The following is a 26,326-nucleotide window of genomic DNA, read 5'->3' as shown; positions in this document are numbered from 1 at the left end:
AACCACTTTCAAGGGGAAGCTGCTTTCGGAAACCCAGCCACGTCCAAAAATTACAACCGGTCTCGGCAATTACGAGAAGTAAAACATTAAAAAGCATGAGGCAAAGTGCATTTGCATGCTAAAAGCTCCTTCAGTGGGGCTGCGAGCCTGTATCCAACAACAAAGCAGAGAACTTCTCTCTCCAAAAATATGTTAACCCTGGTGTCACGTCCTCCTCCTGGTTTGCACCCCGAAGACCGAGATATGTAGAGCTGGTAACGGGCACAGTCACAGCACCCTTGTAACAAACATCTTGGACACAGACCCAGATGGATGCCTAAACTTGCTGTCCAAGCACAGCTGGAAGGGTTAATCCGTGCTCAGTCATCCCCATCGCAGCGCAGCCCCTGGGGCTTCATGGGAAGGGGGGTGCCGTGAGGTTTCCTTGAACAGGGCGGATTTGCTGGAAAGCGGTATTCCTGCAAACCCAGCCTAGTTCCGCAATTGCTGTTGCAAAAACAGGTTTGAGTTTGATTCAGACGCTGCAGGTGGGCAAGTTACCTGAAGGCCATGAGGAGGAAACTCCTACATCCGCTCTGAAGCGCAAACCTTTGGCCAGCCAAGGAGGGAGGGGAGCAGGAGAGCCTCCTCCGGGGTAGGGTTTCACCTGAAAACACAGCTTCGTGCTCAAAACATGAGCTGACGGGAGGCTCTGAGCCAAAGCCCTGGGCTGAGCACTGGGAGAGGCAAACTGAAATCCCCAATTAGAGCTTTCTAAACTTCTAAGAAGGGGCAGCTAGAGAGCAGGGCTCTCCTACTTGAGGACTGTCTGCAGAAATCGGGAGTCCGTCCCACCACCATTTTCCTGTTACAATCTCATCCATCAGCACACTGTGGGTCCTTGATACCGTAATCCTGCGCTGAAGTGCCCTGTCGGCGCTCCTCCTCTTCTCCATTTCTCTCTTCCGCAAGCAGGGTCCCCCATGGGTTTAACTGGGACGCCAACCAGTCTCAACGGCACTGAGGTATGTCGCTGATAAAGCCACCAGGCCATTTCTTCCACAGGGCTTGAGTCTATACCTAGAAGGTGGTAAAACATCCCTCCAGAGACGTCCCAAAAAACCCTGAGCTCTGGGAGCACCTAGAGAAGTAACCACAACTAGAGAAGTAGGGCATCTAAGAGCAAATAGGGGATATAAAAATAAGGGGCGCATCCAGGGCTTGCTACACATAAATCTTACCCAATTTCTATTTAAGCCAATGGGGAAGACTTGTAAATGACAGACTGCAGGAGAAATGGAGCTCTTTGTACTTGAGAAGGTAGTCAGGCACAGGACAGTGACCCTGGACATCCAACCTCTTAGTTTTAGGTATTGCAGAGCAGCAGCCAAGACAAAATGCATGAAATCACCAGACAGCCCATTTCAAAAAGGTATCAAATCTCAGGTTTCATGGCAGAAGTGGCAAAGGATTCATCTTTGAGTTAAGTCAGTAGTGCTACCAACCTTCGCTCCAGGACATGGCACAAGTAGGGTGATGCCTCCTTACGCACTCCTCTCCCTCCCAAGGCCCAGCCACAGGATAGCACACGCAACACCGCTCTCCAAAATGGGCGACTGCTTAAAATGATGCATGCAGAAGACTTTTAGCACGGAGGGTTTCCTTCCTATTTCTATGTCTAGAACCTCAACTTCAGCTGCAAAATAATTTTCTGTTAGAGAAGGGGTGGACAGGAGCAAGCTGGGAATGAAGGTGGGAGACAACCCCCCAGAGACCAGCTTGGAAGACAGACAACATACATGCCTACGAGCTACAAAGTCTTCTGGTGTTGGAATGAGCAGGAACAAAGAAGGGGAAGCAATATGTAACACCATACAATCACACGCACACATATATATGAATCTATATCTATCTCAAGCAAGGGTATTTCTGGACTCGGTGCAAAAGAAGGGCTTTCCCAGAGGAAAGCTCATTAGGAGTCCTCACCAGTCCAGTACCTTTCCCCTTAATAAAAAAAAAAAAAAAAGCAGGGCATGTTCTTTTGAAGGTTGTTTTTCTTTCATCCCTCCTCCACCCCCCGTTGATCTCCTCTTCAGCATTTGTGGCTGGCCTGTTACCTCCGGCTGAGAGAGCAGGCTGCAAGCCAGGAGCCTGCTCCAGCAGCGTTTCTGCCAGGGCCCCCGGACGCATCCCGCAGCAGCCAGGCCCTCCTCCCGCTGCCTCCGTCCTGCCTCGCCCCAGCCCTGGTCCATCACCTCGGGGACATCTGGAGCCCCTGCCAGGCAAGAGGGCCTGGGAAATCAAATCCACCCCGAATAACAGCTCAAGTCTACTGCACGGCAACGGGGAGCGGCGGTGCTGGGACAGCTTCCCCTGGGGAAGACTTGGTAGGGATGGAGGTTTCTGTCCAGGGAACAAAAAGGAGAAGGGTTGGGGGGGGGGGGGGTGGGGGGGGTGGTTAGGTGGCTCATTTTTTGTTGTTGGGGTTTTTTTGTTAGGGTTTAGGGGTTTTTTTGTTTTGGTTTGGTTTTTTTTCTTTTTCTCAGGCAGTAGTTGTTGGTCCCCTACAAGGCACATGGTGCCTCATCACAACCTAAACTCTCTGACCCTCATGGATGAGAAATGAGCTGGCCTTAACATGGTTATTGTTGAAATCTCTGTCAACGCAGAGGTACAGAGAGTCTTTGCCTGCTTGCTGGGCTGAATTTTTGCCCAGCCAGGCTTATCTGATAGCAGATCACATCATGGAGCCACATGCTAGAGCTGGGAACCAACAGGAGGTGTGCGAGGTGAAATCACAAGAGAAGTGGTGGGGTCTACAAAGCCTCTTCCACCCCACCTCCCCAGTTAGTCCTGCCAGCAGTTGTGCCTTGACCCAGTTCATTTCCAGCTGCAATGCAGCCATTCCCCTGCTCCAGGCAATCGCATCCAGCTCTGCCCAGCCCCAGGAATCAGAGGCTGTCGAGGCTGATGAGTGATATAACACCTTATCCTCACAAGGGCTCGCCGCTTAAAAGTCCCAGCACCAGCCCAGAGAGGGCATCCTTCATTTATATCGCAGCAACACTGGCAAGACTGAGCCCAGCTGGAGATCTCAAAGGAGATGCTGAAAAACGCACAGGAATTAATTCTGCCCTGTTGGGCCTTTCCTACCTTCTCTGCACAAGAGCAGGAGGAGTGGGCAAAGCTCCTGCTCCAAAATCATTGTGTCCCCCATGTGTTTTACTGTTTTGAATGATGGAGCAAGGCGGAAAGCAGCTCGGAGCCAGGACAAGAGAGAACAACAATCCCTGCCCCCAGAGCACTTATAAACCCAGAAGACAAGATGTAACACGAGGAGGAAACAGGCTGGAGGCCGGAGGGGATACCATAAAAATAGGATGTTTTAGAACATCTTTGCTGTGGGTGTAAATCACCGCCCATCTCTCCACCGATCTCAGGAGTACAGAGCATGTTCTCTCCCAAACAAAACCCACCTCCCCACAGCTCGTCCCAGAGCAGCACAGCAAAACCCGTTGCTGGTGTAAATGAGATGGGCAAAAAAGGGTGTCTGAGCCCCGGGTACGAGACGGGGCTGGAGGCAAAGGGACTTGACCGTGCCTGGTCAGAAGGTTCAGTGGCAGAGCCAGGGATGGACTCCTGGTCTCCCAAAGCTTTGATGAAAAGACCTTTCCTCTCCTCTGCCCACTGCTACCTGCCAAGGAGGGTAAAATCCTCCTTATGCCAAGCAAGGCTTAAATAAATCCAACTGCTTCCCATGAAACTTGTCCATCACCTCCTCTTCTTCATTCTTCATCTCGCCTTCCCCCCTCCACTCACAAATCTGTGATGCCAAAGAAGGGATTCTCCCCCCACCCCAAGAAGGAAAGAGGAAGGGCTGGGGGGAAGGGGCATCTTATTTCAAATAAACAAACAAAATTTATTGCCGGACACATCCCTAAACCCTTGGCCTGGGCCAGCAAACTGCAGCTGCGATGTAATAAGCACATAAATAAAGTTTACAGCTAAACTGGCCTGACCCAGTATTGCCCCGAGGTGCAGAAGCAGTATCTTGTCATTAGTATGCAGAACACATCGCCTTAATGTCTGCTCATTTGTTCTCAGCCCACTCGGCTCTATAAATCTCCACAAAAGGGCAAGGCAGGGCTGCGGGGGAGAAGGGGGAGCGGGGCCGGCAGGGCCAGGGGGATGGGAATCGCCTACTGTCCCGCTTCCAGCCGGACGGGCTCACCAGCCCAAGAGCAAGATCAATACAGGCTTCATGTGAATTTATTCTTTCCTTCCATGCAAGGACCACCGGAGCCTGTTTGAGGAACGGGCAGCTGGGAACTGCCCACACTCGCCTGCTGGAGCAGAGGGAAATGGAATATGACTGGTATTTCTGTGTCAGCAGAGGTCCAAGTGGTACTTGCACAGCAGGACACCTCGCTGGCTGCTTCCAGCTGCAGCAGGCTGAGCACAGACTCGGCTCTAAGATGGACACAAACACAGCTTGTAAAAAAAAAAAATTCAACAATATTTTCCTTTTTTTTTTTTTTTGCATTGCTTTAAATCATCGTCCACCCTTTCAGACCCTCCCTCCCACCTGCGATCAAGCCAACATCCCTCGCAGCACAGTGCGCCCCCTCCCCAAAACACATCTGGCAACCCCGTCCTTAACAGCACCTTATTGCAGGTCTACCAAAGCACTGCCCCAGCCTCTGGGCTACACAGAGGGGAGGTGGCATGGGCAACGAGAATGGCATGATTTGGGGAGAATGCCTGCCTTGACAGTAGCATCGGGATCAGCACCAATAGCATCTCCCTTTCCTCCAGCACCCTGCTCCAAAGGCAGATGTGATCTCCCTCCCACGCTGCAGCCTCACAGCTTGTGGTGAGATGAGAACAAGCTCTCTGATTTACCTTCCCACATAATCCTGCAAGAAAGTAGCTGCATCGCTTCCGTGCTTTGCACTGAACAAAACTGTTCTCTGTACAGGGAAATATTAGCCACTCTTCTCTGTCATCAATCTTGTTGGAATCTCCCCCACATGTTTGAAGAAAGCAAAACATGATTTATTGTCTGACAAAAAAAAAAATAAAATGAGGCAAAACAGCCACAGAGCAGATCAAACATCTGGGGAGCAGAAAAGAAGGTACCTTGGGTGAAAGGTTGCAAGGGGGAAAGCATTGTCTTTGGAGGAATCCGTTGGCTCAAGAATTGGAATTTAATTAGGTACAAAATTCAGGGAAATGAAGCAGTGTCCCCACGTAAATCTCTGATGGAAATGGCCACTTCCCTCCATAGCACGTGGCAAAGGCAGCCAACAACTGCTCAAGAGATGAGAAAGCTTCGAGCTGGCACAGCTGAGCCCTACTAAACCACCAAACTCCTCAATTGCAGCAGGCTCTCTGCCTTTTTCTGCAAAGAGCACTCTGAGAAAACACGGTACTTGGATCAGAAGCTTCTCAGAGGACAGCTTTGTACACTTGTACACCGCAGCGCAGAGTCACAGTGCTTCAGAGATAACATAAATGAACATCGACACAGCTCAGAGCTTGCAGCAGCTCTCAGGTGTTTTCAAGCAGAAAAAATTTTGAGTATTACCAAAGTATTTTAGAATTACACCACAAAAAATCCAGAACATCTGGGACCTCAAGCACTTCCTCGTGGGCAATACCTAGGGTAAATTCTGGGGACCTTGGCAGAGCAGGTAAGTGAGAAAAAGCCAGATGCAGAACCAGTTCCTACCAACAGAGCCCCATCACACAGAAGGGCCAGGGCACAGTGCCGGGCTGCAAGCCGCCTCTCCGAGGGCATTGCCCAGGCAACATCCCATCAGGGAGAAGAACCGAGCCCCTGCCAGAGACAGAGAGCTCTTTCTTTTAAGTTTGGTTTATGGGAACAAGAGTGACTTGGAGGAAAAGGGGGTCCCAACTGTGGGACGAGGACAGGGAGGATGGATGGGCAGCAGGGAGGAGCACTCCTCGCTTGCTCAGCTCCCAGACAGGTTTCCAGGCTTGTTCTGGAAGGGAGAAACAGGAGAGTCTGCAGGGCCGGAGGGCATCGGTCCTGCCCGCTGCAGACAATAGGAAACCTCTCGCTGACTTCCAGGAGACTGCTGCGAAGGCTTTGTGCTCTCTCCTAACAAGCAGGAAATGAAGGTGTGGGATCCACTCTCCACATGGGAATGATCCACCACGGTACTGATTAAAAACATGCCCCAAACTGAAAACCAATTATCTACTTAAAAGAAAGCACAGGGACTTCCAGCTGGCCCTTCACTTTGGGATTGGCATTGGGGAAGCTCAGCACGATGTTGTGAAATAGAAAAGCAGCTTAAGAGATACCAGAGCAGAGGCTGGGCTGGCTCAAGCATTGACCTGTCCCACCTCTGCTGGCACATCTCCTTGCCAGGTCTGTGCAATCGGGAGATTATCTCGCAGACAAGCAGACTTCCTGGTCAGAGAGGCAAGGCCAGCAACCAGCTGAACTTCTGATTCCCTCCGAGCTCAGCGCCTGCTCATTTCCAGTGCCTCCCAGCGCAAATGTCATCTGTGAGCTAAAGCCACTCTAAGACGGACAAGCCTCCTGAGATTACCCCACCGCCAGTGAATGCTTAGCACAGCAGCCTGCTATTTATTCAAAAGGCAAGATTCGAGTTCAGACCATGCACTTGGTCTCATCACATACTTTCTGTCGAGCAGCCACCGCTCGGGAAGCCCTGGGCTTTGCAAAGAACCGGTGGAGCAGCTGTTCCAGGCTGCAGTGCTCCCTCAAGCCATCATAGTCTTCAACCCCCAAAAGCAGCCCACCTACATGACGTTCCTAAGCCTCCTCCCTAGCGCTCGGGGTCTTCTGCCATTTGGAGGTATGGAAAAATGCAAACCCAAACACATGTTCCCTGGTACTCTTCTGCATGCAGGTACCACCTAGAAAACCTCAACTTTAGAAATCATAACTTTCCTAGCATGCGTCAGGAAACTCAAAGCTATGTGCTCTTTTAGATTCCAAATACTTCATTATTTAAAGAGTAAGGAAAAAATAAATTTGCAGACACACTAAGTTCACAGATTTTGGAATTCTTTCAATGTTTTAACATAAATGAGATGTGGTGCTTCAGCAGCACCTCAGCTCTGCAACAGCCTCCAAAATAAGAAAGAAATAAGACATGTCCTGAAATAGGAGATTTAAAGGCGGAGACTAAAATGAAGAATAAGATTTGAACTGCAACTTGAAGCTGTAGATGATTTGCAAATTTAAGTCCAGGTGTTGTAATCACATTACCTGGCTACCTTGCATGCATAGGGTGCCTTTAGATTTCCTTTTTAAGAAGCTGAATCAGCAAATCACATCAGTTCCCACAGCCTTCACTGCCAATTAGCAACAAAGAGCTCAAATCCAGCACAGCATTTACACAGTGCTGTTCTGGATCAGGGTGGAGGGGTGAAAGCCTGAGAACATTTCTGATGTGAGAAGCGATCAGGAGATGTTAGAAGGTTCTACAGGGACACAAAAAATTGTGATGAAACTACTAGATCTTTTGCATCTCATTAGACTGGAGGACTTTATTTCATAACCTTGCAGCCCAGTGGTGTTAAGCACATTCTTGCACATGAGCAAGATTATATTTAAACATGGCAAGATCCATTGAATCTCCACTGGTGGCAAGGCAGGTGACCTCTCTTACCTTAGGTGGGAAACCAGTACATCCGGCCTCTGATGCATCTCTCAGATATGCCAACTTGTTAGGTGATAATTGACATGCAATAAATCTGGGTTTTAACTCAGTTAATTACCAGTATTGCGTTCATGAGTAATATGATAGCATTTAAGGTGTGGCAGATTTTCCATTACAGAGCCCTGGTTGCATGAATTCCATGAGAAGTGTTTTCTGCTGGATGCAGCTTTGACAGAAGTCAGCCACGCTCCAGGCCTAAGCTTTCTAACCCCAAACCACCCCTCCAAACCATAACAGCCTTCAGCCTTCTGCAGAGGGGCTCCTTCTGCAGGATAACACTCCAAGACACCTCGATATACGCACCACCAGCACTGCTGCTGTTTACCTTGGACTAATTTCATGCCTCTCCAAGCCTTCCCCTTCTACAAGACTATGGCACTTGCATCAACAGTGTTGGCAATATCAGATGGATTGGAGGGTACTATGCCTAAAAAAATAAGGAAGGAAATAATGCAACCCAGATGAAGTTCGAGGAACCGCGCACTCAGGTTCCCAGCTGGAAATTGCTCTGAAAGCATGGTTCAATTCAATGCAGCAGCAAACACGAGCTTTTGGTAAAGGCAAAACCAGAGCCCCAACAGGAGGAAACTCTCCAGGAGAGAGGACAAAGCAGCTTATGGGAACACCTCTCTGATACAACAGCAAACTCAAAACATAACCTCTGTAATCCAGACCTCACACAGCTCACACAACATGGTGTATTTTCAACAGAGCAGAACCCATTGAAACAAACCTGTTTCATCTGAAGAGGCTGCTTTTCCAAAATACCCTTTTGCAGAGGCAGGCAAGGTTCAGTGGAACCTGCATCAAGGCTTGGTACAGGGAAGTTTTTTTCTCAACAACAAGCTAGAGGGGAAAAAAACCCATATGCCCAAAAATGTGGGATTTTGCGCAAACATACACGCACAGCACAAGGAATAACAGGAAAGCCCTATGGCCACAGCCCTTGCCCCAGACCTGGAAGCCTGGGCTCAGCTCCCCAGTCCAACATAAGGCCAAGGGGAAAGAAACACCAGCAGACCAGCCCTGGTCTTACAAGAGCAGCAGCAGCCTGGGACTACAGGTGTGAACCAGACAGGGTCAAAGCAAAGGTCTGACTGCTGTCCCAGAGGAGCCCAAAAAGCTCAGCCGCTCCCAACACCATCCAACCACATATCAAAAACCTCATTTTCAGCCCAACGCGGAAACGTTTGAGTTGTTGGCAGTTCCACGGGTAGGAGCATAACGTAGTCAGCAGCTTTTTGTGGAGCTGCGTGCTTTACTGATCACGTTTGAGCCCTTCACCTCTGGGACAACTCAGTGCATCCACTGCCACACAGATTAAGTCTGAGGTGCCTGAAACTGTACCCCTACACACCTATAAAGAGGGACCCAATGCATCGCTACTCATATACCCAGCCCCAAGCTCTTCCTTGCTACCCCTGCTTTCCAGCTGACAACTTTCGGTCAGAAAAAGACAGAATATGGAGGGGGAAAAAAATTAAAATAAATCGCTGCAGATTCTCATCTTCCTTCTCTAGTCTCCTCAAGTCATTGTTTTGCAGTACAAGTATTTCAGCTCTCGCTGTACCAGGGAACAGGATTAGACAGGTCACTGCAGAATCAGATTACAGACTTTTACCTTTTTAACTTTTCTTCTCAGCACGTAGGCTGGAGAACTGACACCCGGCGAGGGAGCAGACAAGGGACAGGCATGGGTGGAGGTGGCAGCAAAACATCAGTGATTCAGAGAGATTTGCCAAGTCATTGGAAGTTCTCACGATTCCAGGACCTAAAACAAAGAAGCAGACGGGCTAAAATTAAAGGGAGCAGAAGCGAAGAATTTTACCCAACCCATACAACAAAGGGAGTAAAAAATATCAGAAAGTGTCCTGCTGGAATTTTGTCCTAAGGGGTTTAATTTTCTTTGCAATCCAGAACTGCATTTTCCCCTCTCAGCTCCAGTGCCATGGCTGCCTGCACAGCTCCGGCAGAGCCAGAAACCCCTTGGTACCCTGCAGCATATGGCCAGTTTGTGAGAATGGAAAGAGTCCTTGTATTTGGAAAGGTCTGGGACCTTACAGTGGACTACTGCGGCCATGGACTCTAAATCATTAGATGAGTCCTATGGCGTCAGTGGTATGAATTTCCTTTTAACATGGCGTTCCCTCAACCAGGGAGTACGTCTGTCCTGTCTCAGGCTCTCTTCTAATTTATCCATGTGTCAGCATCCCGCAATGCCTGTGCCAAGCCCAACAACTAGGACTGAACAACATATACAGGAAGACAGTCCCAGGCTTGACTGGGAGACATCAAGAAATGGAAAAGATGAAGAGCCCATTCCAAAGGATAATCATTCTGGTAAAAGCATGTGTTGAACTTGTTATGTCTGTTTATAAATTAGAGCTATTAATGCTCATTACAATCTTTTGTGATAGCACAAGATAGCTTGCATTCACTTTCTCTATTGCAAACTGAAAACAATGCTGCCTGTCCCCACACCACCTGCACAGAAGCATAATACAAATTAGTTAATATATGCTTGAAACATCTTAAGTATTATTATTTGAAATACCTATTTAAACTGAACCCTTTCACTGGAGTTAGCACTACTCCTACTATATATCCACTCTTAATGTGAACAGTATTCAGCTTTGAGTATAACATTTTTCCCCCCCATGAGATACAGAAGTTACTGAATTTATTACAATTAGACTCAAAAACACAAGGAGCACAGAGAGACGAAATGACTTGCCCAAATTTATACAAGACTGCCATGGCAGGGAACAACACAAAGTCCTTTTTCAAAGTAGACCAGAGCCCTAATCATTGAACCATTCTTCCTCTATTAATGCCTCAAATGACAGGGGAAAAAAAATAATTAATTACCAAATAAATTATTTAACCAGCTTGGCTTTTTTTTCTTGTTCACCAAATACCTTTACATTTATTAACCTGGTTACCCACCACCTTGTTATTCCAAGCCAAAGGAATCCCCAGGTGTTAACCAGACAGCCACTTCTACCACAGCACTGTGCGCTGCCTGACATCACCGACACTGTCAGATGACACATGGGTCATTAGCTGGACCTAAAAGGCAATTCTCATCTCATCCTACACCTTTATCAGGCAGCACAACTTGCCAATGAGCCTTGCAGAGCAGTTGGTGGTGGTGGAGCACCGAGAAGCCTCCAGACAATCATGGACTCAAAGGCAGGCAAGGATGTGGTGCGAAACAACATCCATGAAATGGCCACAACTTACGAGTCCAAGCCACAAGAACAATTCTAGAAGACAACCAAGAGCTACCTATAGCGAATCCCAAGCAGTCAAGATGCAAAATTAAATAATCCCATTTCTCTGCTGCAGGGTGTTGCTCATGAGTAACATTACAGCATCCAGGGCGTGCCTTGCCTCCCAGCATTATGTCCTTCTTGCAGGGGCTACAAACTCGAGGGGAAACACTGCTCACTCACAAATCGCAGGCTGCAGAGAGCAAAATCAGGGCATATTTCCCTCAAATAACATCAACCTCTAATGTCAATTCAGGGTCTAATCCCCAGGGGTATGTTGTATGGTTTTATTTGTCTCAAAACTTCTGAAGAAGGCTCCGACATATGATTTCAGCTCTGAGTCATCTCCATTTGACCAACTCGGGTAGTCTTTCCCAGTTACAGTGATAATGAAGACAAACTGATGCGAGTTGCACACCAAAAAAAATAAAGCCACTAAGGTTACTCCCCCATTGAGGGAGCCATGAGCTAAAAAACAAATTTCTTTAATAGCATTCTTACAGTATGTACAATATAGGTATACTGAATTTGTGATGGTTTCATCACATTCAAACAGGAGAAGCCTTAGGTATTAATTTCCAGAGCTATACAGTCATTTCACATCATGTGGTTATTTTATGAGTCTTTCTTACGCAGCACAGCCTCCACAAGTTAACCACAGGCTTCGTCCTTCCCACCCCTCCAATGACACCCATGAACAGACAGGAACAAAAGAAACCAACAGTTTTGAGCAACAACCAGAAGGGTGGACTTCTGTCATCCCAGATGAACCTCCACAACAGAGGACATCAGCAAACCAATGGCTGGAGCCATCTGCTCCAAGTCCTGCTGCCAGGGCCACCCCAGGGCCAAGCCAGAGCCCTCCAACAGCCTTTGCCTGCATCCAGGGCTCTGCACGGCTTGAGCACTGCTTCAGACATTTCGGTATATCCCAAAACGGCCCAGAACATCTTTGTTAATAAAGTTCCTGAGATAAAGACTAACGTAATCCTTTTCACAGGCTTCTGCTCGGTAATTACAAGCCTATCACCTCTGAGTTAATTACATACAGCTAAACACATTATTACATGCAGATGGAAAAAAAACATTGTACTGGAAACAAGTTCCTTCTGCCCTTAGCCAGCTGATAGCTAAACATTTCCAGAGAGAAGGAAAGGTGGGAAGTCTCCATTTAACCGGTGAGTGTGCTGTTGTGCAACACTTCTGGGGATGTCAGATCAGAGCATCATTTTCTCTAGAGATTCCCAAGTTAGGCACTGGAGTGTCCCAAATGGTCATCTGAAGGCAGTCAGTGGCAAAAGCTGATTTTCTCTTAATGGTAGGGTAGGGAAGGGTAGTATGCACAGGGAGCTATTAAGCAGTAACAAGTCTTGGCCCCTATTAATCTTAACTTCATTTTCAATTGGTAACCAAAGACAAAAAGACATCATCATATGAATCCTACATGCATCCCACCTCTTTCTTGTTTTGCGAGGGGGTGCCTGCATGCCTGCAAACTTCTGAAGACAGAAACTTTCCAAACAACATGTTTAGTACGTGCACCCAAGAAGCCCACACAAGGGCACCAGGAACATCATTGCCCCTCTTCCAATCACTGCTCTGTTATTTTAAGCAGATAATTTTGGAAGAGAAAACGTGAGAAGCAAAAGAAACTCTGTCAAGCTGCAACGATTAATAAATGCCAAACAGATGCACACCATCCTCCGTGGGATGATGTATGCGACAGGCCAGGGCAAACCCCAGCGAACGTATTTCCGAGCTCAGCGCCTAAGGGCTAGAACAGGTAGCAACAGAGTGGGGGGAAAAAAAAAAGTTGCAATTATAAAAAGCAACTGTCAGAGAAAACACTGAAAACAAGCAGGCGAGAAAAGTGACAGTGCGGTTAAACAACGGAGGTGGTGAAAGTAGCTGGAGGTAAGGAGACGCTGTCAGGAGGCTGGGAAGGGCTGTGTGCTTTAACCAGCCCTGTTCCTGGAGAACAGCAGCCCCAGCTAACGGTCCATCGGATGGTCACTGCAGGCCTGCCGTGGGCACAGGGGGCTGATTTGGCCGCTGGGATGGACCCGCAGCCCCCCTGGGAGATGGTTTTCCAATAGCTGCTATGGCCAGGAGGGCTCAGCTCAGCAGCAAAGGCTGGGAGCTTACACGGTGCATTCCTGCACGTGGATCAGCGGCTCGTGCTGCAATGACAGTGCGTATTTCAGAAAGCTGCTTGCTCTCATTAAAGACTCCAAGGGATGGAGAATTTACTCCCCCCCCTCCTCACAGCTGATCCAGCATTTAATTAAACTGCAAATAAAAAAACCACATACTTTATTCTCCAGTGTGAAACTGGCTGATGGCTGTTTCCAGCCCTGGGTGTCTGTTTTCTGGCGTTCGGAGTGGTCATGTATCAAACACCTTCTTGGAAAGATGCATCACCTCATCTCTTACCGCTCACCCCATTTAGGTGCTGCTTTATACTGAGTCAATCCTTAAAATATTTGCCATCAATATGTCAAGTATGTAAATTAGTATTTAAGTTCTGATGCCTTCTACCCAATTAAAGACTTAACCTCCAGCTGCGCAGCCAAGACAACGCTGCCAAGGAGGAGCCGTTCCCAGACTACAGCTCACAGTTGGTCCCTGCTACAGAAAGTCACCTTGTTTCAATAATTCCTACTGAAAATCAGAACTACTCCCTACATGCAGCCACAGGGAAATCCCAGCTTTCTGGATTTCGATCTGGCCCTGAAGGACGGCAGCCTCAGCTGAGGTCCATCTATCACCATCGCTGCAGTGCTGAAGTTTTCTGAAGTTTTGACCCAGCAGCAGCCAGGGCTCTCCCTCCACCAGCTCACCTCTCCAGCCAGGGGAGAGCTCCTACAGCAGCTCAGGTGCATTTTTGCCTTTGACTACCCACCCACCAACCAGGCTGGAGGAATGCAGCACGGTCAGTCCTGTTTCCTCATGGAAACGTCTGGCTATGCTATCAAATGCAGAACTGAAACCATTTTCAAGACACTTGCTGACCCTCCACACCCATTCTGCAGTACAGGAGGCCAATAATTATTTACCCAGCAATATATTAAATAAAGAGACCAAAAAAGCTTTTAGGACAAGCAGAGCTACTTATCATTTCCTTCAATCTAGGGTTGGGTTTTTGAGAGTCATTCACCTACGGGTGATTGACAGCAGTGATTTATGATGAAATACTGTTTGCAAAAACATCTTGCCTAAAAATGGTTCCACCAGAGCTAATAAATTCCATCAGCTAACCTGACGTTGCCACCCACAAAAGATATTGCTCATGGATACAGATGTACAAGCCCCAAGATGCAGCATCAGTGGCGGGGTGGAGGGGAAGCCAACTCAACTGGTATTCTCCAAAATTCTGCATCTTCACAATGAGGAAAACCAAACACCAATTTTAACGCAATCTGCCCCTTGAGAGTCAGGGATGAATTGCAAGGCACAAGCAAGCACTGTTTGCTCCATTCTCAGTCTCAAGCACCTTCACATGCCCTGGCCACGAGCCCTTCGGGTGCCCAGTGGCACTGGGTACACGCTCTTCCACGAGCTGGTTGCAGTGACCAAATGCTGTGTACAAGACAAGACCGAGCATGTTTTCTCTTTGCAACGTGTTAGGACTCTGAAAAGCATTTCTTTGGAGAACGCCTTTATTGAAACGGCCCAAGACAACAATAATGCAAGTACACAGAAGGGTTTACTCATTTCCCAAGTGGAGAAGTAACATTAAACTTATTTTGCAACCTGTGCTGGCAGGAGGGAGGCAATATTCCCGTTCTGCACAAGGAAAAGAGGGATACAGAGAGATGAAGTGATTGGCTCACGGTTTCTGAAGCCCACCAGTGGAAAAGCAAAAATCATGAGTCTCTGCATTCCAGTGCACTGCTAAAGTCTAGCATGGCATCATATTTTTAAGACAGAAGCCCAAGAAGGTTTCAAAACTTAGATTAGCTTCAGAAAGCAGCACACAAGGACATCCTTGAAGTTAATGGTCTCATCAGCACACTCAGATTAAAGTTTCTTAAGGAGACTATTTGAGAATTCTCAAATAACAGCAGGTCAGTAAAACACCCTCTCTAGACCAACTAAAGTGGCCCATAAGCTTAGCCTTACTACACCCAGCATCTACTAGGTTTTATATAGTCCTCTGCTTTTCTCTTTAAAAGCCCCCCTGAATATTCAAAAAGCCCTCATTGAAAATGAGGGCATACAAGCACAGAAATAAACTCAACCCCTTCACCCCAGTGTCCCAAACACTACCAGCTCCTTGGAGAGCAGCATCTCCCCATAAGCAGAGCAGTCACCCCCTTCAGCTACTGCCTTGCTTTCCTTGGGAGTCAAAGGAGAGAGCTGGGAGCCTACACCCCATCCCAAAATAGACGTCCAAGGCTGGTGGGTTGACTTAGCCAGTTAGATCAGCCTCTTCATTTCTAGATGACTAAATTAGTTGTGACAAGTTTAGCCAGAGTTACATTCAAGCAGCCTCATGCAGAAGGCTCTCCAGATGCTGCTGCATTAACCTCAGTGATACACACAGTAAATCCAAGGGCCACCCATTCTCGTTACAAAGCCCTTGGGCAGTTTGCATCAGCCAGCCCAAGCCAGGTCCACTGTGCTCACACCCTGCCTTGGGGTTAAGCTCACACATGCTGCGCTCTGTCCCTGAGAGACTCTTGGACACGGATCTGCAATGGGGTTTGGAACAGACGTAAATCAAAAAAGAAAAATCAAAAAACCCAAACAAGGTAGATATTTTCAAAAGCACAAGGCAGGGGAGGTAATTAAACCAGCTCAGGTGTTCCCTGCACCTCGGGCTAGTGTCGGGGAAAAAAAACCCACAAGCACACACGCAGAAAAAGACAATAGCCCATAATATGCACCCTGGTGCTTCTCAGAGGCTTTTACCTAAACGTTGCCAGGGTGATGTGTACATAAGTCTGTCCTTGCTCTGAACCGCAATCACCAGCTTGACAGAAAACACCCAACTGGGATCCGTGGACAGGTAATTGTCAGAGGAGCAGAAGGAGGTGCTTTGCTGGGGTTGTAACCTGAGAGATCCTGCCGGCTGCAGGGAGCCCTCGGAGCACCCGACAGCTCCCAGACCCCGTCCCACAGGGGATGCTGAAAAACATGGGAAGAGAGAGCCTGTGGGACAGCCGGGCTGACACCACCCAGCTTTGCACAGACCCAAACCCATCCACGTTTGGGAGGAGGAGACCAGCACTAGACATGCATGGGAACCTGCAAGTGCAGGGAAGAAATTTATTTTTTTTATAAGGAGACTTAAAACATGAATCACATCAAACACCACACTTTTCTAGGAGGTGAGGAATCTCCCCAGGAGCTCCCCCCAGGTGCTACTGGCAGGGACCCTAACTCCGGCAAGTAAAAGGTGGGACTCTGAGCCCTCTGCTAGAAGAGAAGTTTGTGGGGTGGAATTACACCCACGGAGAACAAGTGTCCACCAGCTGCACAAGGAGCAACAGACCCTTTCATGTGAATGGGATGAATTTGGGGCAATGCTCAAAAGAGAGCCTTGAGGACCACAGCCAAGTTTAGAAGATGCTCAAGTTCACAGCATTAACCCAGCCCACGTACTCCACCAGACTATGCTCCCTGGACCACCGCATAAGCCTTCTTACACCTCGGCACGTCAGCAAGGACAAGAAGTTTAAAGTAACAGGCTTGGAAAGCCACCAAGACAGAACCAGACTGGTACTAAATGCAAAAAACTCAATAGCTTTCTTGCAGAAAATTACAATTCCAGGATTCAGCTCCTGTAGCCCTTTACAGGAGATCTGTGGGTAACCCCCCACTGGTGCTCTGCATCCCTGGAGGGAAATCTGTAAACATGCAGAAAATCACCAAGGACACTGGAAACCATTTCTTGTTTTGTATGCAAGTCCCAGCGGTTGTGAAGACTTGGGTCCTGCTGCTTCTTTAGCTTAATCCAGGAGAGAAAGGGCCATGCCATCAGCAGAGGACAGGGCACGGTGCAAGTCCTCTGCAGCCTGGGTATTTGCCTGCTGTGCTGGTTCACTCCATCAGGCTGTGCAGCCCGTGACGATCACTGCTCCAGCAGCACTGCCCATGGCAGTGACCTCCTGCACATCTCAGCTTCCCAACACAAAACCAGACCAAGACCCTTGGGGGATTCACATCATTTTGGGAAACCTAGGAAACACTAGAAGACATTACTGGACCAAACACAGCCTGGTACATCTACTCGCAAAGAACCTCCGAGCTGTGCCTCACCACCCACCAGAGCAGACTCTTTTTTAAAAAAAATCACCTTTGACAACCTCCCCCTGTTTTGCAGATGATACTGGCTGCAGGAAGCGGATTGAGGGACCCAGCAAGGGCAGCTTCACAACTCCAGGATTTTCTGAAGCAGTTTTGTTGAAACTGGCAACTTAATTAGCAAAAAAAAAAATCCTCCGGTATAATTTAGGAAGAAACATTATTTCCAAGTTAATGAGAAAAATATTTTAATTGCAGTGTTTAACAAGTTATGACTGTGCCAAAATGTTCTCTTGGGAAGGCTGTGCATATTTTCCCTGAACTTCAAGCAAGGGAGAGCGGAAGAGAGAAGGGGAGAAAGCACAGGAGGAAAACCGCAGAAAGGAAGACAAGCAGCAAGGAAAGGCTTTTGTAAAAGCAATAGTAAACTTTTCAAGCCCCTGGTCAGCCATTAGCCAATGTAAAATGAAGACAGACCAGGTAACCACATTTCAGTAGCTTTCTATCAGTACCGGCTAAGGAATACAAATCCTTTGATCTTGATAATTTGCAGCCTAGAGATCCAGGGATGCTGGCCCAGGGTGGCTCTGCACGCGATTGCTGCCTGGTGCTGCACATCACCGTCCTCCTCCAGGTCCCTCCTGCGGACCTGTGCAAAGAGTGCATTTTCTCCAGGCTCTCACCACGCTGTCGCAGCCCACAGGTATGTGGGTGCCGTGTTTACTGCTCAGCAGTTGGCAAAACCGAGCGGTAGGAAGCTTCTCCTTTGAAGGCAGCTGATGGGGGTGATATTTGTTTTCTCTGCACAGCTCAACAGCTATATAAATTTCCTCAAAGTTGCAGGCAGCAGTAAGTGGTGGTTCCCGTCGACTCAGTTTCTTTCCTGGTGAAGTTCCTCTAAAGCAGCCAGGTCCCCTTTTGGGGACACTTTGGACTTGCTCAGTGACCATAAGTCCCACTGCCACCAGACAACACCATAAAAATAGCATCAGTTTCAGGTATGTAGCTTGATATGCACAATTGCCATATCTGGCAGATGATTCTTTGATGCACATGATCTTATGACAGGTTCTCAGGTCTCTATTATTCCTGAATCACATCTGCTCATAAATACCAGGGGTTTTTTCACACCTAGTATTATTACAGTGAACAGCCAAAGGAGGACTCATTTCAGCTGCCTTAGAAAAATATTTCCTTCTCTTCTCGGCTTTTACAGGATTACAGGAAGGGACCGGCAGCAGAGGCTCCCCAACAAACAAATCACTACATCTGTTGGGACTTCTGGTTTCAACTACTCTTGAAGTAATTAATAGTTTAAATAAGAGAAGAAAGAAAAAAAAGAGGACTAAAATAAAACCAGAGTCATTGTTTACTTCCCGGTGTTGGTTTTTAGATATCAAGCTCCTAACCAGGAACTCAAACAGCAGGGACTTACTTTGATAAAACATATCCTTCCTCCCTACTGCAGGCATTTGCGCAGTAGCTCCCGCGAGCTTGTGATCCCCATTCCCCTAGAATAAGAAAGACTGGGATTTTCCAGTCATGCAGAGATGCCGAACACCCCCTCGGGCTGGCAGATCCCCGTATTTACCAACAGGACTTGGAAAATTGTTGGCTGTTGGCTTGCTCACTGAGCTGAGACAATTCCCTGTTCTCCTTGTGAACCCAAAACCACCAGAGCTTGAAAAAAAGAGGAGCTGGGGTCAGAATGAGGGGGGACAGACGCAGGACTGCCTCCAAGGGGGCATCTGGAGCCCCGAGTTTTCAATACATTTGATCAGAATAGTTGCAGAAAATGTGAAAGTCAACTTTTCAGCAAATAAAGTATTCCCTCAGCCCTTACTTAATGGTAAAGACCTAGTAACAGCCTATAAAAAATTTCTACCTCCATTTCTTTGCAGGAAGCAATAGAGTGATTTCCCCACCGCCTGGGGAAATAACAACAGTGAGCCACGCTAAGAAACAGAGTACCATGGGTCATGTCGATCCAACGCGGCAAGTTCATCCATTAGCAGGGCCAGCTGCAAGCCCATGCTCATGCAAACCTCCTCCAAGACCTGAACCCCTGACCTCCCAACCAGGAGACCCACCTTGAGCAATTTGCCACACCGCAACCTGTCGAGATGATTAATGCCATCGACACGCAGGGTTAACGTTGGCTGCACGCTAAGCCACCTGTGTCATCTGTCAGTCCTCAAGAAGACACTGTTAACCACAGCTTCAAATTTCCTGAAACTGGAGATAGTTGTTGGTTTTGGCCCGGCTCTGAAACGTGCCCAGTGCGCCAGGCTCAAAGGCTCCTTGGGAACGTGTGATTTAATAGGAGACAAAAAAACCCTGACTCCAGCAAAACTCCAGGCTGGAAGGAGGCTTCAATATACTTCAACAAGCTGCATTATTGCTTTTTAATATCCCTCCTAAACCACCTCTCCCTCCTGCTTCAAACGCCTGCTGCCATTAGACCAAAGCACTAGTCAAGAACTGGGAGCTGTGATAAAAGGTGAAGCCATTGCCACTGCTAGCAAAGTCACGCATCGCCCTGTGTATGAGCAGCCCTGCCTGGCTTTTTCCAGCTCTCACCCATCCCAGGGAAGCGCTGAGTTTTGGAAACCAGCATGCATATGGAGGGAATACCTTAGGAACAGAAGCAGGGTATAGCTTCAACACCGCTGAACACCCATTTGGCAAAACCTCCCTATTAAACCTCCCAGGCAGAATTCAGGTGCCTAAAGGACCAGGACTGTCTTGCTCGAGTTTGAGGATTTTTTTTCCTCCAAGTGGAGATGGAAAAAGTTTTTGCTTTTTTAAGAAACCCCAAGGCCTCCAGCAATTGCATGGTCAGCTCCACACTGGATATACACAGCAACGAGTAAGATGCCTAATGCAGGTGGGTGCAGGAGTGGGTACTCCAGAGAGCTCAAAGTTGCAATATAAAACACATCTCGGAGCTGGCAGGAGCCAGGTCCGCTTTGAGCAGAGTGGATTAAAGCACAGATCTGGCCTATTTATTTATATTGTATTTACCAGGGAGCATGGCCCTGTTCTGCAGGCTGGGTAGGCACGACTCCCTGGGAAGCCGGACCCAGTCAGGCTGGGATGAAGCAAGCACAGCATTTCCCAGAAGAAAGCAAATCAGCCCACTGCATTTCACAGAGCTTTCCCCATGGGACTCTGTCTACTTCCACCCCTTCACTCACCCCTTCTTGGCAAAAGAGTGATCCTAAGCCTCCCTCTTTCATTGCTGGCCACGCAGCCGCAGCCTGGGAGATATTCCTACTTTCGTTATGTGCCGCATCCAAAGAAAATATTTAGATGGCACTTCCCCCAGACAGGTTGCACATACCCAGCAAGGTCTGCAACACACCTCCACCCCAGCACTGGGGGATGGAGGTACTGTCTGTGCCACCGCTACTGACACCGTTTGCTGATCCAGCCCCCGGGAAGGCAGCACAGGGATGCCAGCATGTCCCTTTGCCCGGGCCAGGCTCCAGGGACAGCTCAGAGCTCCATGCAAAAGCCCCAGAGCACGAAGGAGTTAAAGCAGCCTCATTGCTGAGGGATTTCTCCATAATCTGTACACATGTCATGGGGATCAGGACTGTGGGTGGTAGTGCTAGTCTGTGGCAGTCGTTCAGGCCCATGGCCCAGCACCTGACTCGTTCAGAAAGCCCTCTTATCCAAGCAGTTTTCAAATTTAATTAAGAGGGACCTATGACGAGCTTAACTCCACTGCTGTGCCAGCCTGAAAGCGCTCTCAGGAGTTTTGCACAAAGGCAGGAGGGAGCAGTGACACAGCCGAGGGATCGTTTGGCTGGCACAGGGAGCCTCAGAAGGGTTTTGCAGAGTTTCACCCAAACCACAAAGCAACAGCAGGGAGGAAAAAACAAAAAAAAAAAAAAAAAGAAAGAGTGAAGGTGATGCTGAGAGCAAGGGGTCAGATTCTTTTCTGCAGAGGTAATAGTGGAACCAGAAGGAAACGCGGGTTAATAAAAAACGGGCTCTGTTAGTTAAAGTTTGCCAGCCCGAGAGTGCAGAGTATCTGCTGTGCCCCGGGACGCAGCCAGAGCCCCCGCATTGAGCCGGGTCTCGCCTCATGCATGGCCGGCAAGGAGGGTGCTGCGGGAGGAGAGCAAGGCAGCGCCTGCTCCACGGGACAGAGAGGTTGGGCAGGGGACAGGGAGCATACACGGCGCTCTTCCAATGGGAAAATTGCTGGTTATCACAGTTCAGGTGCCTCAGCCCTGAAGGATTGTGTTCATCCCTCCCTCACCTTGGAAATGCATCCATCCTGGGTGCCATCTGGGGAGGAGGCAACCACTGGGCATGTCAACGGGTGCCAATTTTAATGTCTCTTTAGGGCTATTTCAGTTCCAGGGAAATTAGCTCCATTCAGGGCAGGGACCACCAGTTTGGCAGCACAATGGTGAGAACATCAGAGCACTGGTCCATGAGGAAGATCCCCAGCTAATACAAACAAACTAAACAGAGACTCATTTCCCAAAATTAGTCCCGGGCCAAGATCCCAGGTGGAAGTTATGTCATTAACTGTTAATACAATTACCTGGATGACAGGAGCTATATGCCCTGACTTGAAATTTGAAGTCTTGGTTTGAGGTTGGGATTGAAAGCTTTGGGTCATGTGTCCCCACCCTATTTTTGGCTACTGGGCAAACTCACTGAGAGCAGGAAATTAGGAAGAGAAACAGTCTCAGTGTCAATACTTCGCTGAGTCTATTTACCATGGGCTATTTGCACTAGATAATAGCTCAGAAGTGTCTCACCTCCTCCACTCTTCAAGAGCCAAATGATGTCATGGAAGCGGCATCCAGAGCAGGAGCCAATATGAACCAACGTAACCTGGGCCCAGCAGGAAATCGCTGAGGAGCACCTACAGCCCCAAATACACCTCCACTTCTCCCCAGGCTGCCCATCGCCAGCACAGGGGTGCAGAGGGGGAGCACGTCCCCTTGCCCACCCTGGAAAGAAGCCCAGGGCTGCAGTGCCACCATCCAAGTGCCTGAGCAAGTCCAGAGCTCACAAACATGACTGCACGTAGGTAACTTTGTGAGTTTGATCCTTTGCCTTCAAATGAGCCTGACTACAGCCATTAAACAGAAAGTTTGCCAAATCATGGCTCCAGCTGAGCTGTCTCCCTTTAATGCCTCTTAGCCAGCGACAGCCATGGGAGCCATCAGCATCCAACAGCCTCTGTAAAAGTAAAATCGCCAGATTCCTCACACCTGAGTCCCAGCCTTTTGCTCCAGGTGGGACTGTCGCATCCTGCCCATCCGTAACAGCATTTTCTCTGCACCATGCACAACCAGAGAGGGTTACGCCGCAATGGTGGCAAGACCCCAGGATGCCCCTGTGGGTCTCCTCACTCCCCATCAGGACCACCGAGAGCATCCTCACAGCCTGAGGCACTCAGCAGTGAGCAGAGACAAAATACAACCTGGGTAGCAGCAGGCTTCCAACCCCTGCAGCCCTGTCTTACATCCCAACCCACCCCTCCAATTTCTGAGCACAACACCCCAGCTAAACCCAGTGATACAAGCACCACAACACAGCAGCATGTGAGCATGTGGTGGCAGCAGGGGTCCAAGCCACATGTGGGCAAGTAACTGCCTGGCAGCCACCTCCAAAATGTGACAGAGCCATAGCATCTCGCCCAGAGCCACCCAGCTCAGCTAGTATTTACTCCCACAAGAGGCAGGCACAGAAGCAAAAAAAATGTGCTCCTCTACTGGGAGCAGCCATGGGGATGAACTGAAGGTACCCGAGTATGTACAGCAACGTGGGTCTGCTGGGGTGGCTTCTGCCATGGCCAGTCCCACACCACTGCGGTCACCCACACAGTGCTCCCACCCAGCCCTCCGCATTCCTGCGCCCCGGGAGCCGCTTCAATGCGGCCAGGCACAGGCTCTGGCACCGCGCTCCCAGCCCCGAGCCCTGCCTGCACTACGGAATCCATTAATCGGGGCAAGCAGCAGGGAACCAGGACAGAGCGTACCCGCCTGTTGCTGAACAACCACGGCTGCTGCCCACCCACGTCACGCACAAGCTCCAGGGGAGGCCCATGGGACGCCAGCCTCTCCCGACAGCACCCCAGTCCCGATCCCAGACCCAGCGGGGGCTCTGGATTGACACCTTCCAGCCCCATGGCGAGCGGCCACCACCAGTGCGGGGAGGGAGAGGGGGACAGCAGCAGGAATGCTAATACACCCCGCACATGTCCAAACACGTTTCCTCCGGGTGCTTTCTGGGCCAGGGAGCTGCTGCCCAGATGGGGGAATTTGGATGAGGACCATTCTTAGGAAGAGCTCCCAAATCCCACCTCACCGCCCCCGCAGGGCTGCAGCCAGCGGGGCAGGGCAGTGCGCTGAGCACAGGCACCGAGCAGCCAGCGGGCCCAGGGCATTCCTTGGAGGGGACCCCCGTGGGGAAGGGGACCCCCTTCACCTGGAGGGACTTCCAGGCCATTGCAGGGAGGGGAGCCACACAAACTGAGGACAACTCACAAGCTGGCGTTCTCTCCAGCTCCTTTCAGCTCTCTGTGGGCAGGCTCTAAAATGCACGCACAGGGACTGCAGGGACAGGCCTGCGTGATCTTTCCTTGGCAGACCTCAAAAAGAAACATCTCACCATTTTATCCCACTATTTAAAAAAATAAAAGCAAAGGCGGGGGGGGGGTGTATCAGACGATTAAATATCTGCAGCAGCTGAGAGAAAGAAGAGGACAGGAACACAGGAACCAAGAAAAAAAATCTGCTTTTTATTATTAAACTATTATCTCAAATTTCTAATAAGCAGGTTGAAGTTTAAATTACAAGATCTCTAACAAAGTCAGGATCCAAACAGTTCAGGAGCCTTCAGATAACAATCGCCTTTCCCCAGATCAGTTTCAAGTCATTTCTTTGCGGAGACAAAGCTCCCATTCAGAGCGGGGCAGAGGGACCTCAGGGGTTTTATTACCCTCAGCATTGTAGCCCCAAAGACGCAGCAGCAGGGAGAGAAGCAGGTCCTGCTTTCCCGGCAATGCCGAGAGCAGCGCACCTGCGGTGGGATGGGGCGGCGAGGCCACGAGGACCGGGACCACTGGAGAACAGAGGCTCGGTGGCAGCCCAGCCCTGGGAAGCGCAACCTGAGCCCCTGCTCAATGCAGCGTTGCAAGTCTCCCAGATTTGGGGCAAAAAGGGAGGGGAGTGGGGACCCGCGAGGGCACATGGGGTACTGTCAGACCTGGTCTGCACGGGGTGAAAACTGCTGGAGAAACCAGCTCTGGTCCCCATAGCGGCAATCAAGTCTGGATGCTGTGAAGGATAATGCCAGAGCCAAATGATGTGCCACAGCTTGTTAGAGCTGGGATTAAACCTTGAAGTGTACCTTCTACTGGTAATCTGGCAGGAAGGATATACCCAACCTCTGATAAATAAAAGCTCTGCTGAAATTTAAGGGGAAGAGACATTTGATAGTCATTTGGGAAGGTGAAACTAGGCTAGGAGAGCAAACCCTTTGCCAGGTGATAAGCAGAGAGCTCACGGAGCAAACAGCAGTGCAGTCTCCATTTCCAGCACCACAGATCATTCCTCACACAAGACATTGGATCCAGCATCATTAGTACCTACTTCAAAAGTATCCCGAACTGGAAAAGCCAGTGTTAAACCCCCTCAAGGCAGGGTTCCCAAATGGACTGAAGGACCTGCAGATCACTGTCTGATTTCTTCTTGTTCCTGTGCCACCAGACCTCTGAGGTCTGTGGGCATGGCTGATACGGAGATATAGGGTGCCTTGCAAATGTAGACACCCCAACCCCACTTTCAGCTGTGGGTCTGGATATGCCAAACCCATTTTCAAATCAGCACATTGGAAATGTCACCCCAGGAGCCTTCAGGAGCTCCTTGCCCAGGTCCCACCAGCTGCTGGCAAGGTCTCTGCCCCACCCCCCTTCAGCCTGTGCCCCCAGGAGGTACCACTGCCTGCAGAGGCAACAGCACTCAGGACTAATTGGGGTTAAACAAACACAATGACCAGCTTGTCAGGAGCTGGCTGGGGGTCCCTGACACCTTGCATCCCCCGTGGCACAGCTGGCCAGCATGGCACTTGCAGGAGACAGCAAACAGAGCCATACCATCCACCTCATCCTCAGCATGGGGGGGGAGGATTTGCCTGAAGATGTCACCCCTTCCATCCCTCCCCTTGCCCCCGGCCTGCTCCCTTTCCATGTCGATGGGGGGGGGGGGAGGAATCTCCTCCCCATGCTGCTTTTCCCCATGGGTCTTCCCCTCTCTCCCAGCTCCTCCGCTTCTCCCCCCTCGCTCAGTATTGAGGCTGATAATTACCACTGAATAGCCTTCCAGATTCCCATGCTCATCAGCCTGCCCTCCCCTCCCACCCGCCTCCGCCAGCCCTGAGCGGGGAAGGAAGGATTAGCCATCACTGACCGCAAAGCGGCCCGAGCCGGGGGCCACGGGGCAGGCAGGGCCTTCGCCCCGGCTCGGCACAAGCAGGTTTGCTCCCAGAGGATGATGCACACCCCCGGAACCAGCATGGATGCTGCAGGCACAGCCCTGCCAAAGCCAACAGAAATTTCCTCCATCCTCCCCTCCCTGTGTGTGTTTTGGCCCACCTGCCTGGCAGCTAGCGGAGACAAAGGGAAGGATTGCCCTGCACAGGGAGTTTCACCTTCTTGCACCTACAGATGCCAGCCAGTGTATAAACCAGTGCACACCCACTAGCACAGGAATTTCTGCTGCTTGACACCAGTGGAGGGTTGGATGCAGAAAGCCAAGCTAGGGATGATGCTGGAGGCCTTTCTGCTGAGCGCAGAGACCCCAAGACACAGCCCCCCCATTCCTACATCCTCTCACATGCAAGCGATGATGCACTGAAGGCTCGTGGCATCACTAACTGCTTCCCTGTTTCTGAGCAGAGTTGAGGCAGCAATTCCACCCACGTTACACAGCAAAGACACAGCAAAGCTGAGAACAAACCAATGTCTCCCAAACCCTCTCCTCTGCTGGGGCCAGAAGCCAAGAGACTGAATTTTCTCCTCTGCGTTTGGTCCCTTTGGCCAACTTGATGAGGAGCACATCGTGGGCTGGGAAA

At 49.6% G+C, this 26,326-nt stretch overlaps 1 long non-coding RNA gene across 1 annotated transcript in view; it reads right to left on the bottom strand.

Moving 5' to 3' along the window:
* Positions 1–26,326, bottom strand: part of LOC148056435 (uncharacterized) — a 58,748-nt gene that overhangs the window by 9,432 nt on the left and 22,990 nt on the right. The window contains exon 2 of the long non-coding RNA XR_015703361.1: positions 9,322–9,471. This is a non-coding gene — a long non-coding RNA (uncharacterized LOC148056435). The remainder of the gene's footprint in view (positions 1–9,321; positions 9,472–26,326) is intronic.

Source organism: Nipponia nippon, unplaced genomic scaffold (genome assembly GCF_047370975.1).
Source record: "Nipponia nippon isolate SJK-2023a ecotype South Korea unplaced genomic scaffold, ASM4737097v1 scaffold_14, whole genome shotgun sequence".
Lineage (NCBI taxonomy): Eukaryota > Metazoa > Chordata > Aves > Pelecaniformes > Threskiornithidae > Nipponia > Nipponia nippon.
Note: the sequence above shows the minus strand (reverse complement) of the source record. Positions and strands in the feature narration are given on the sequence as shown.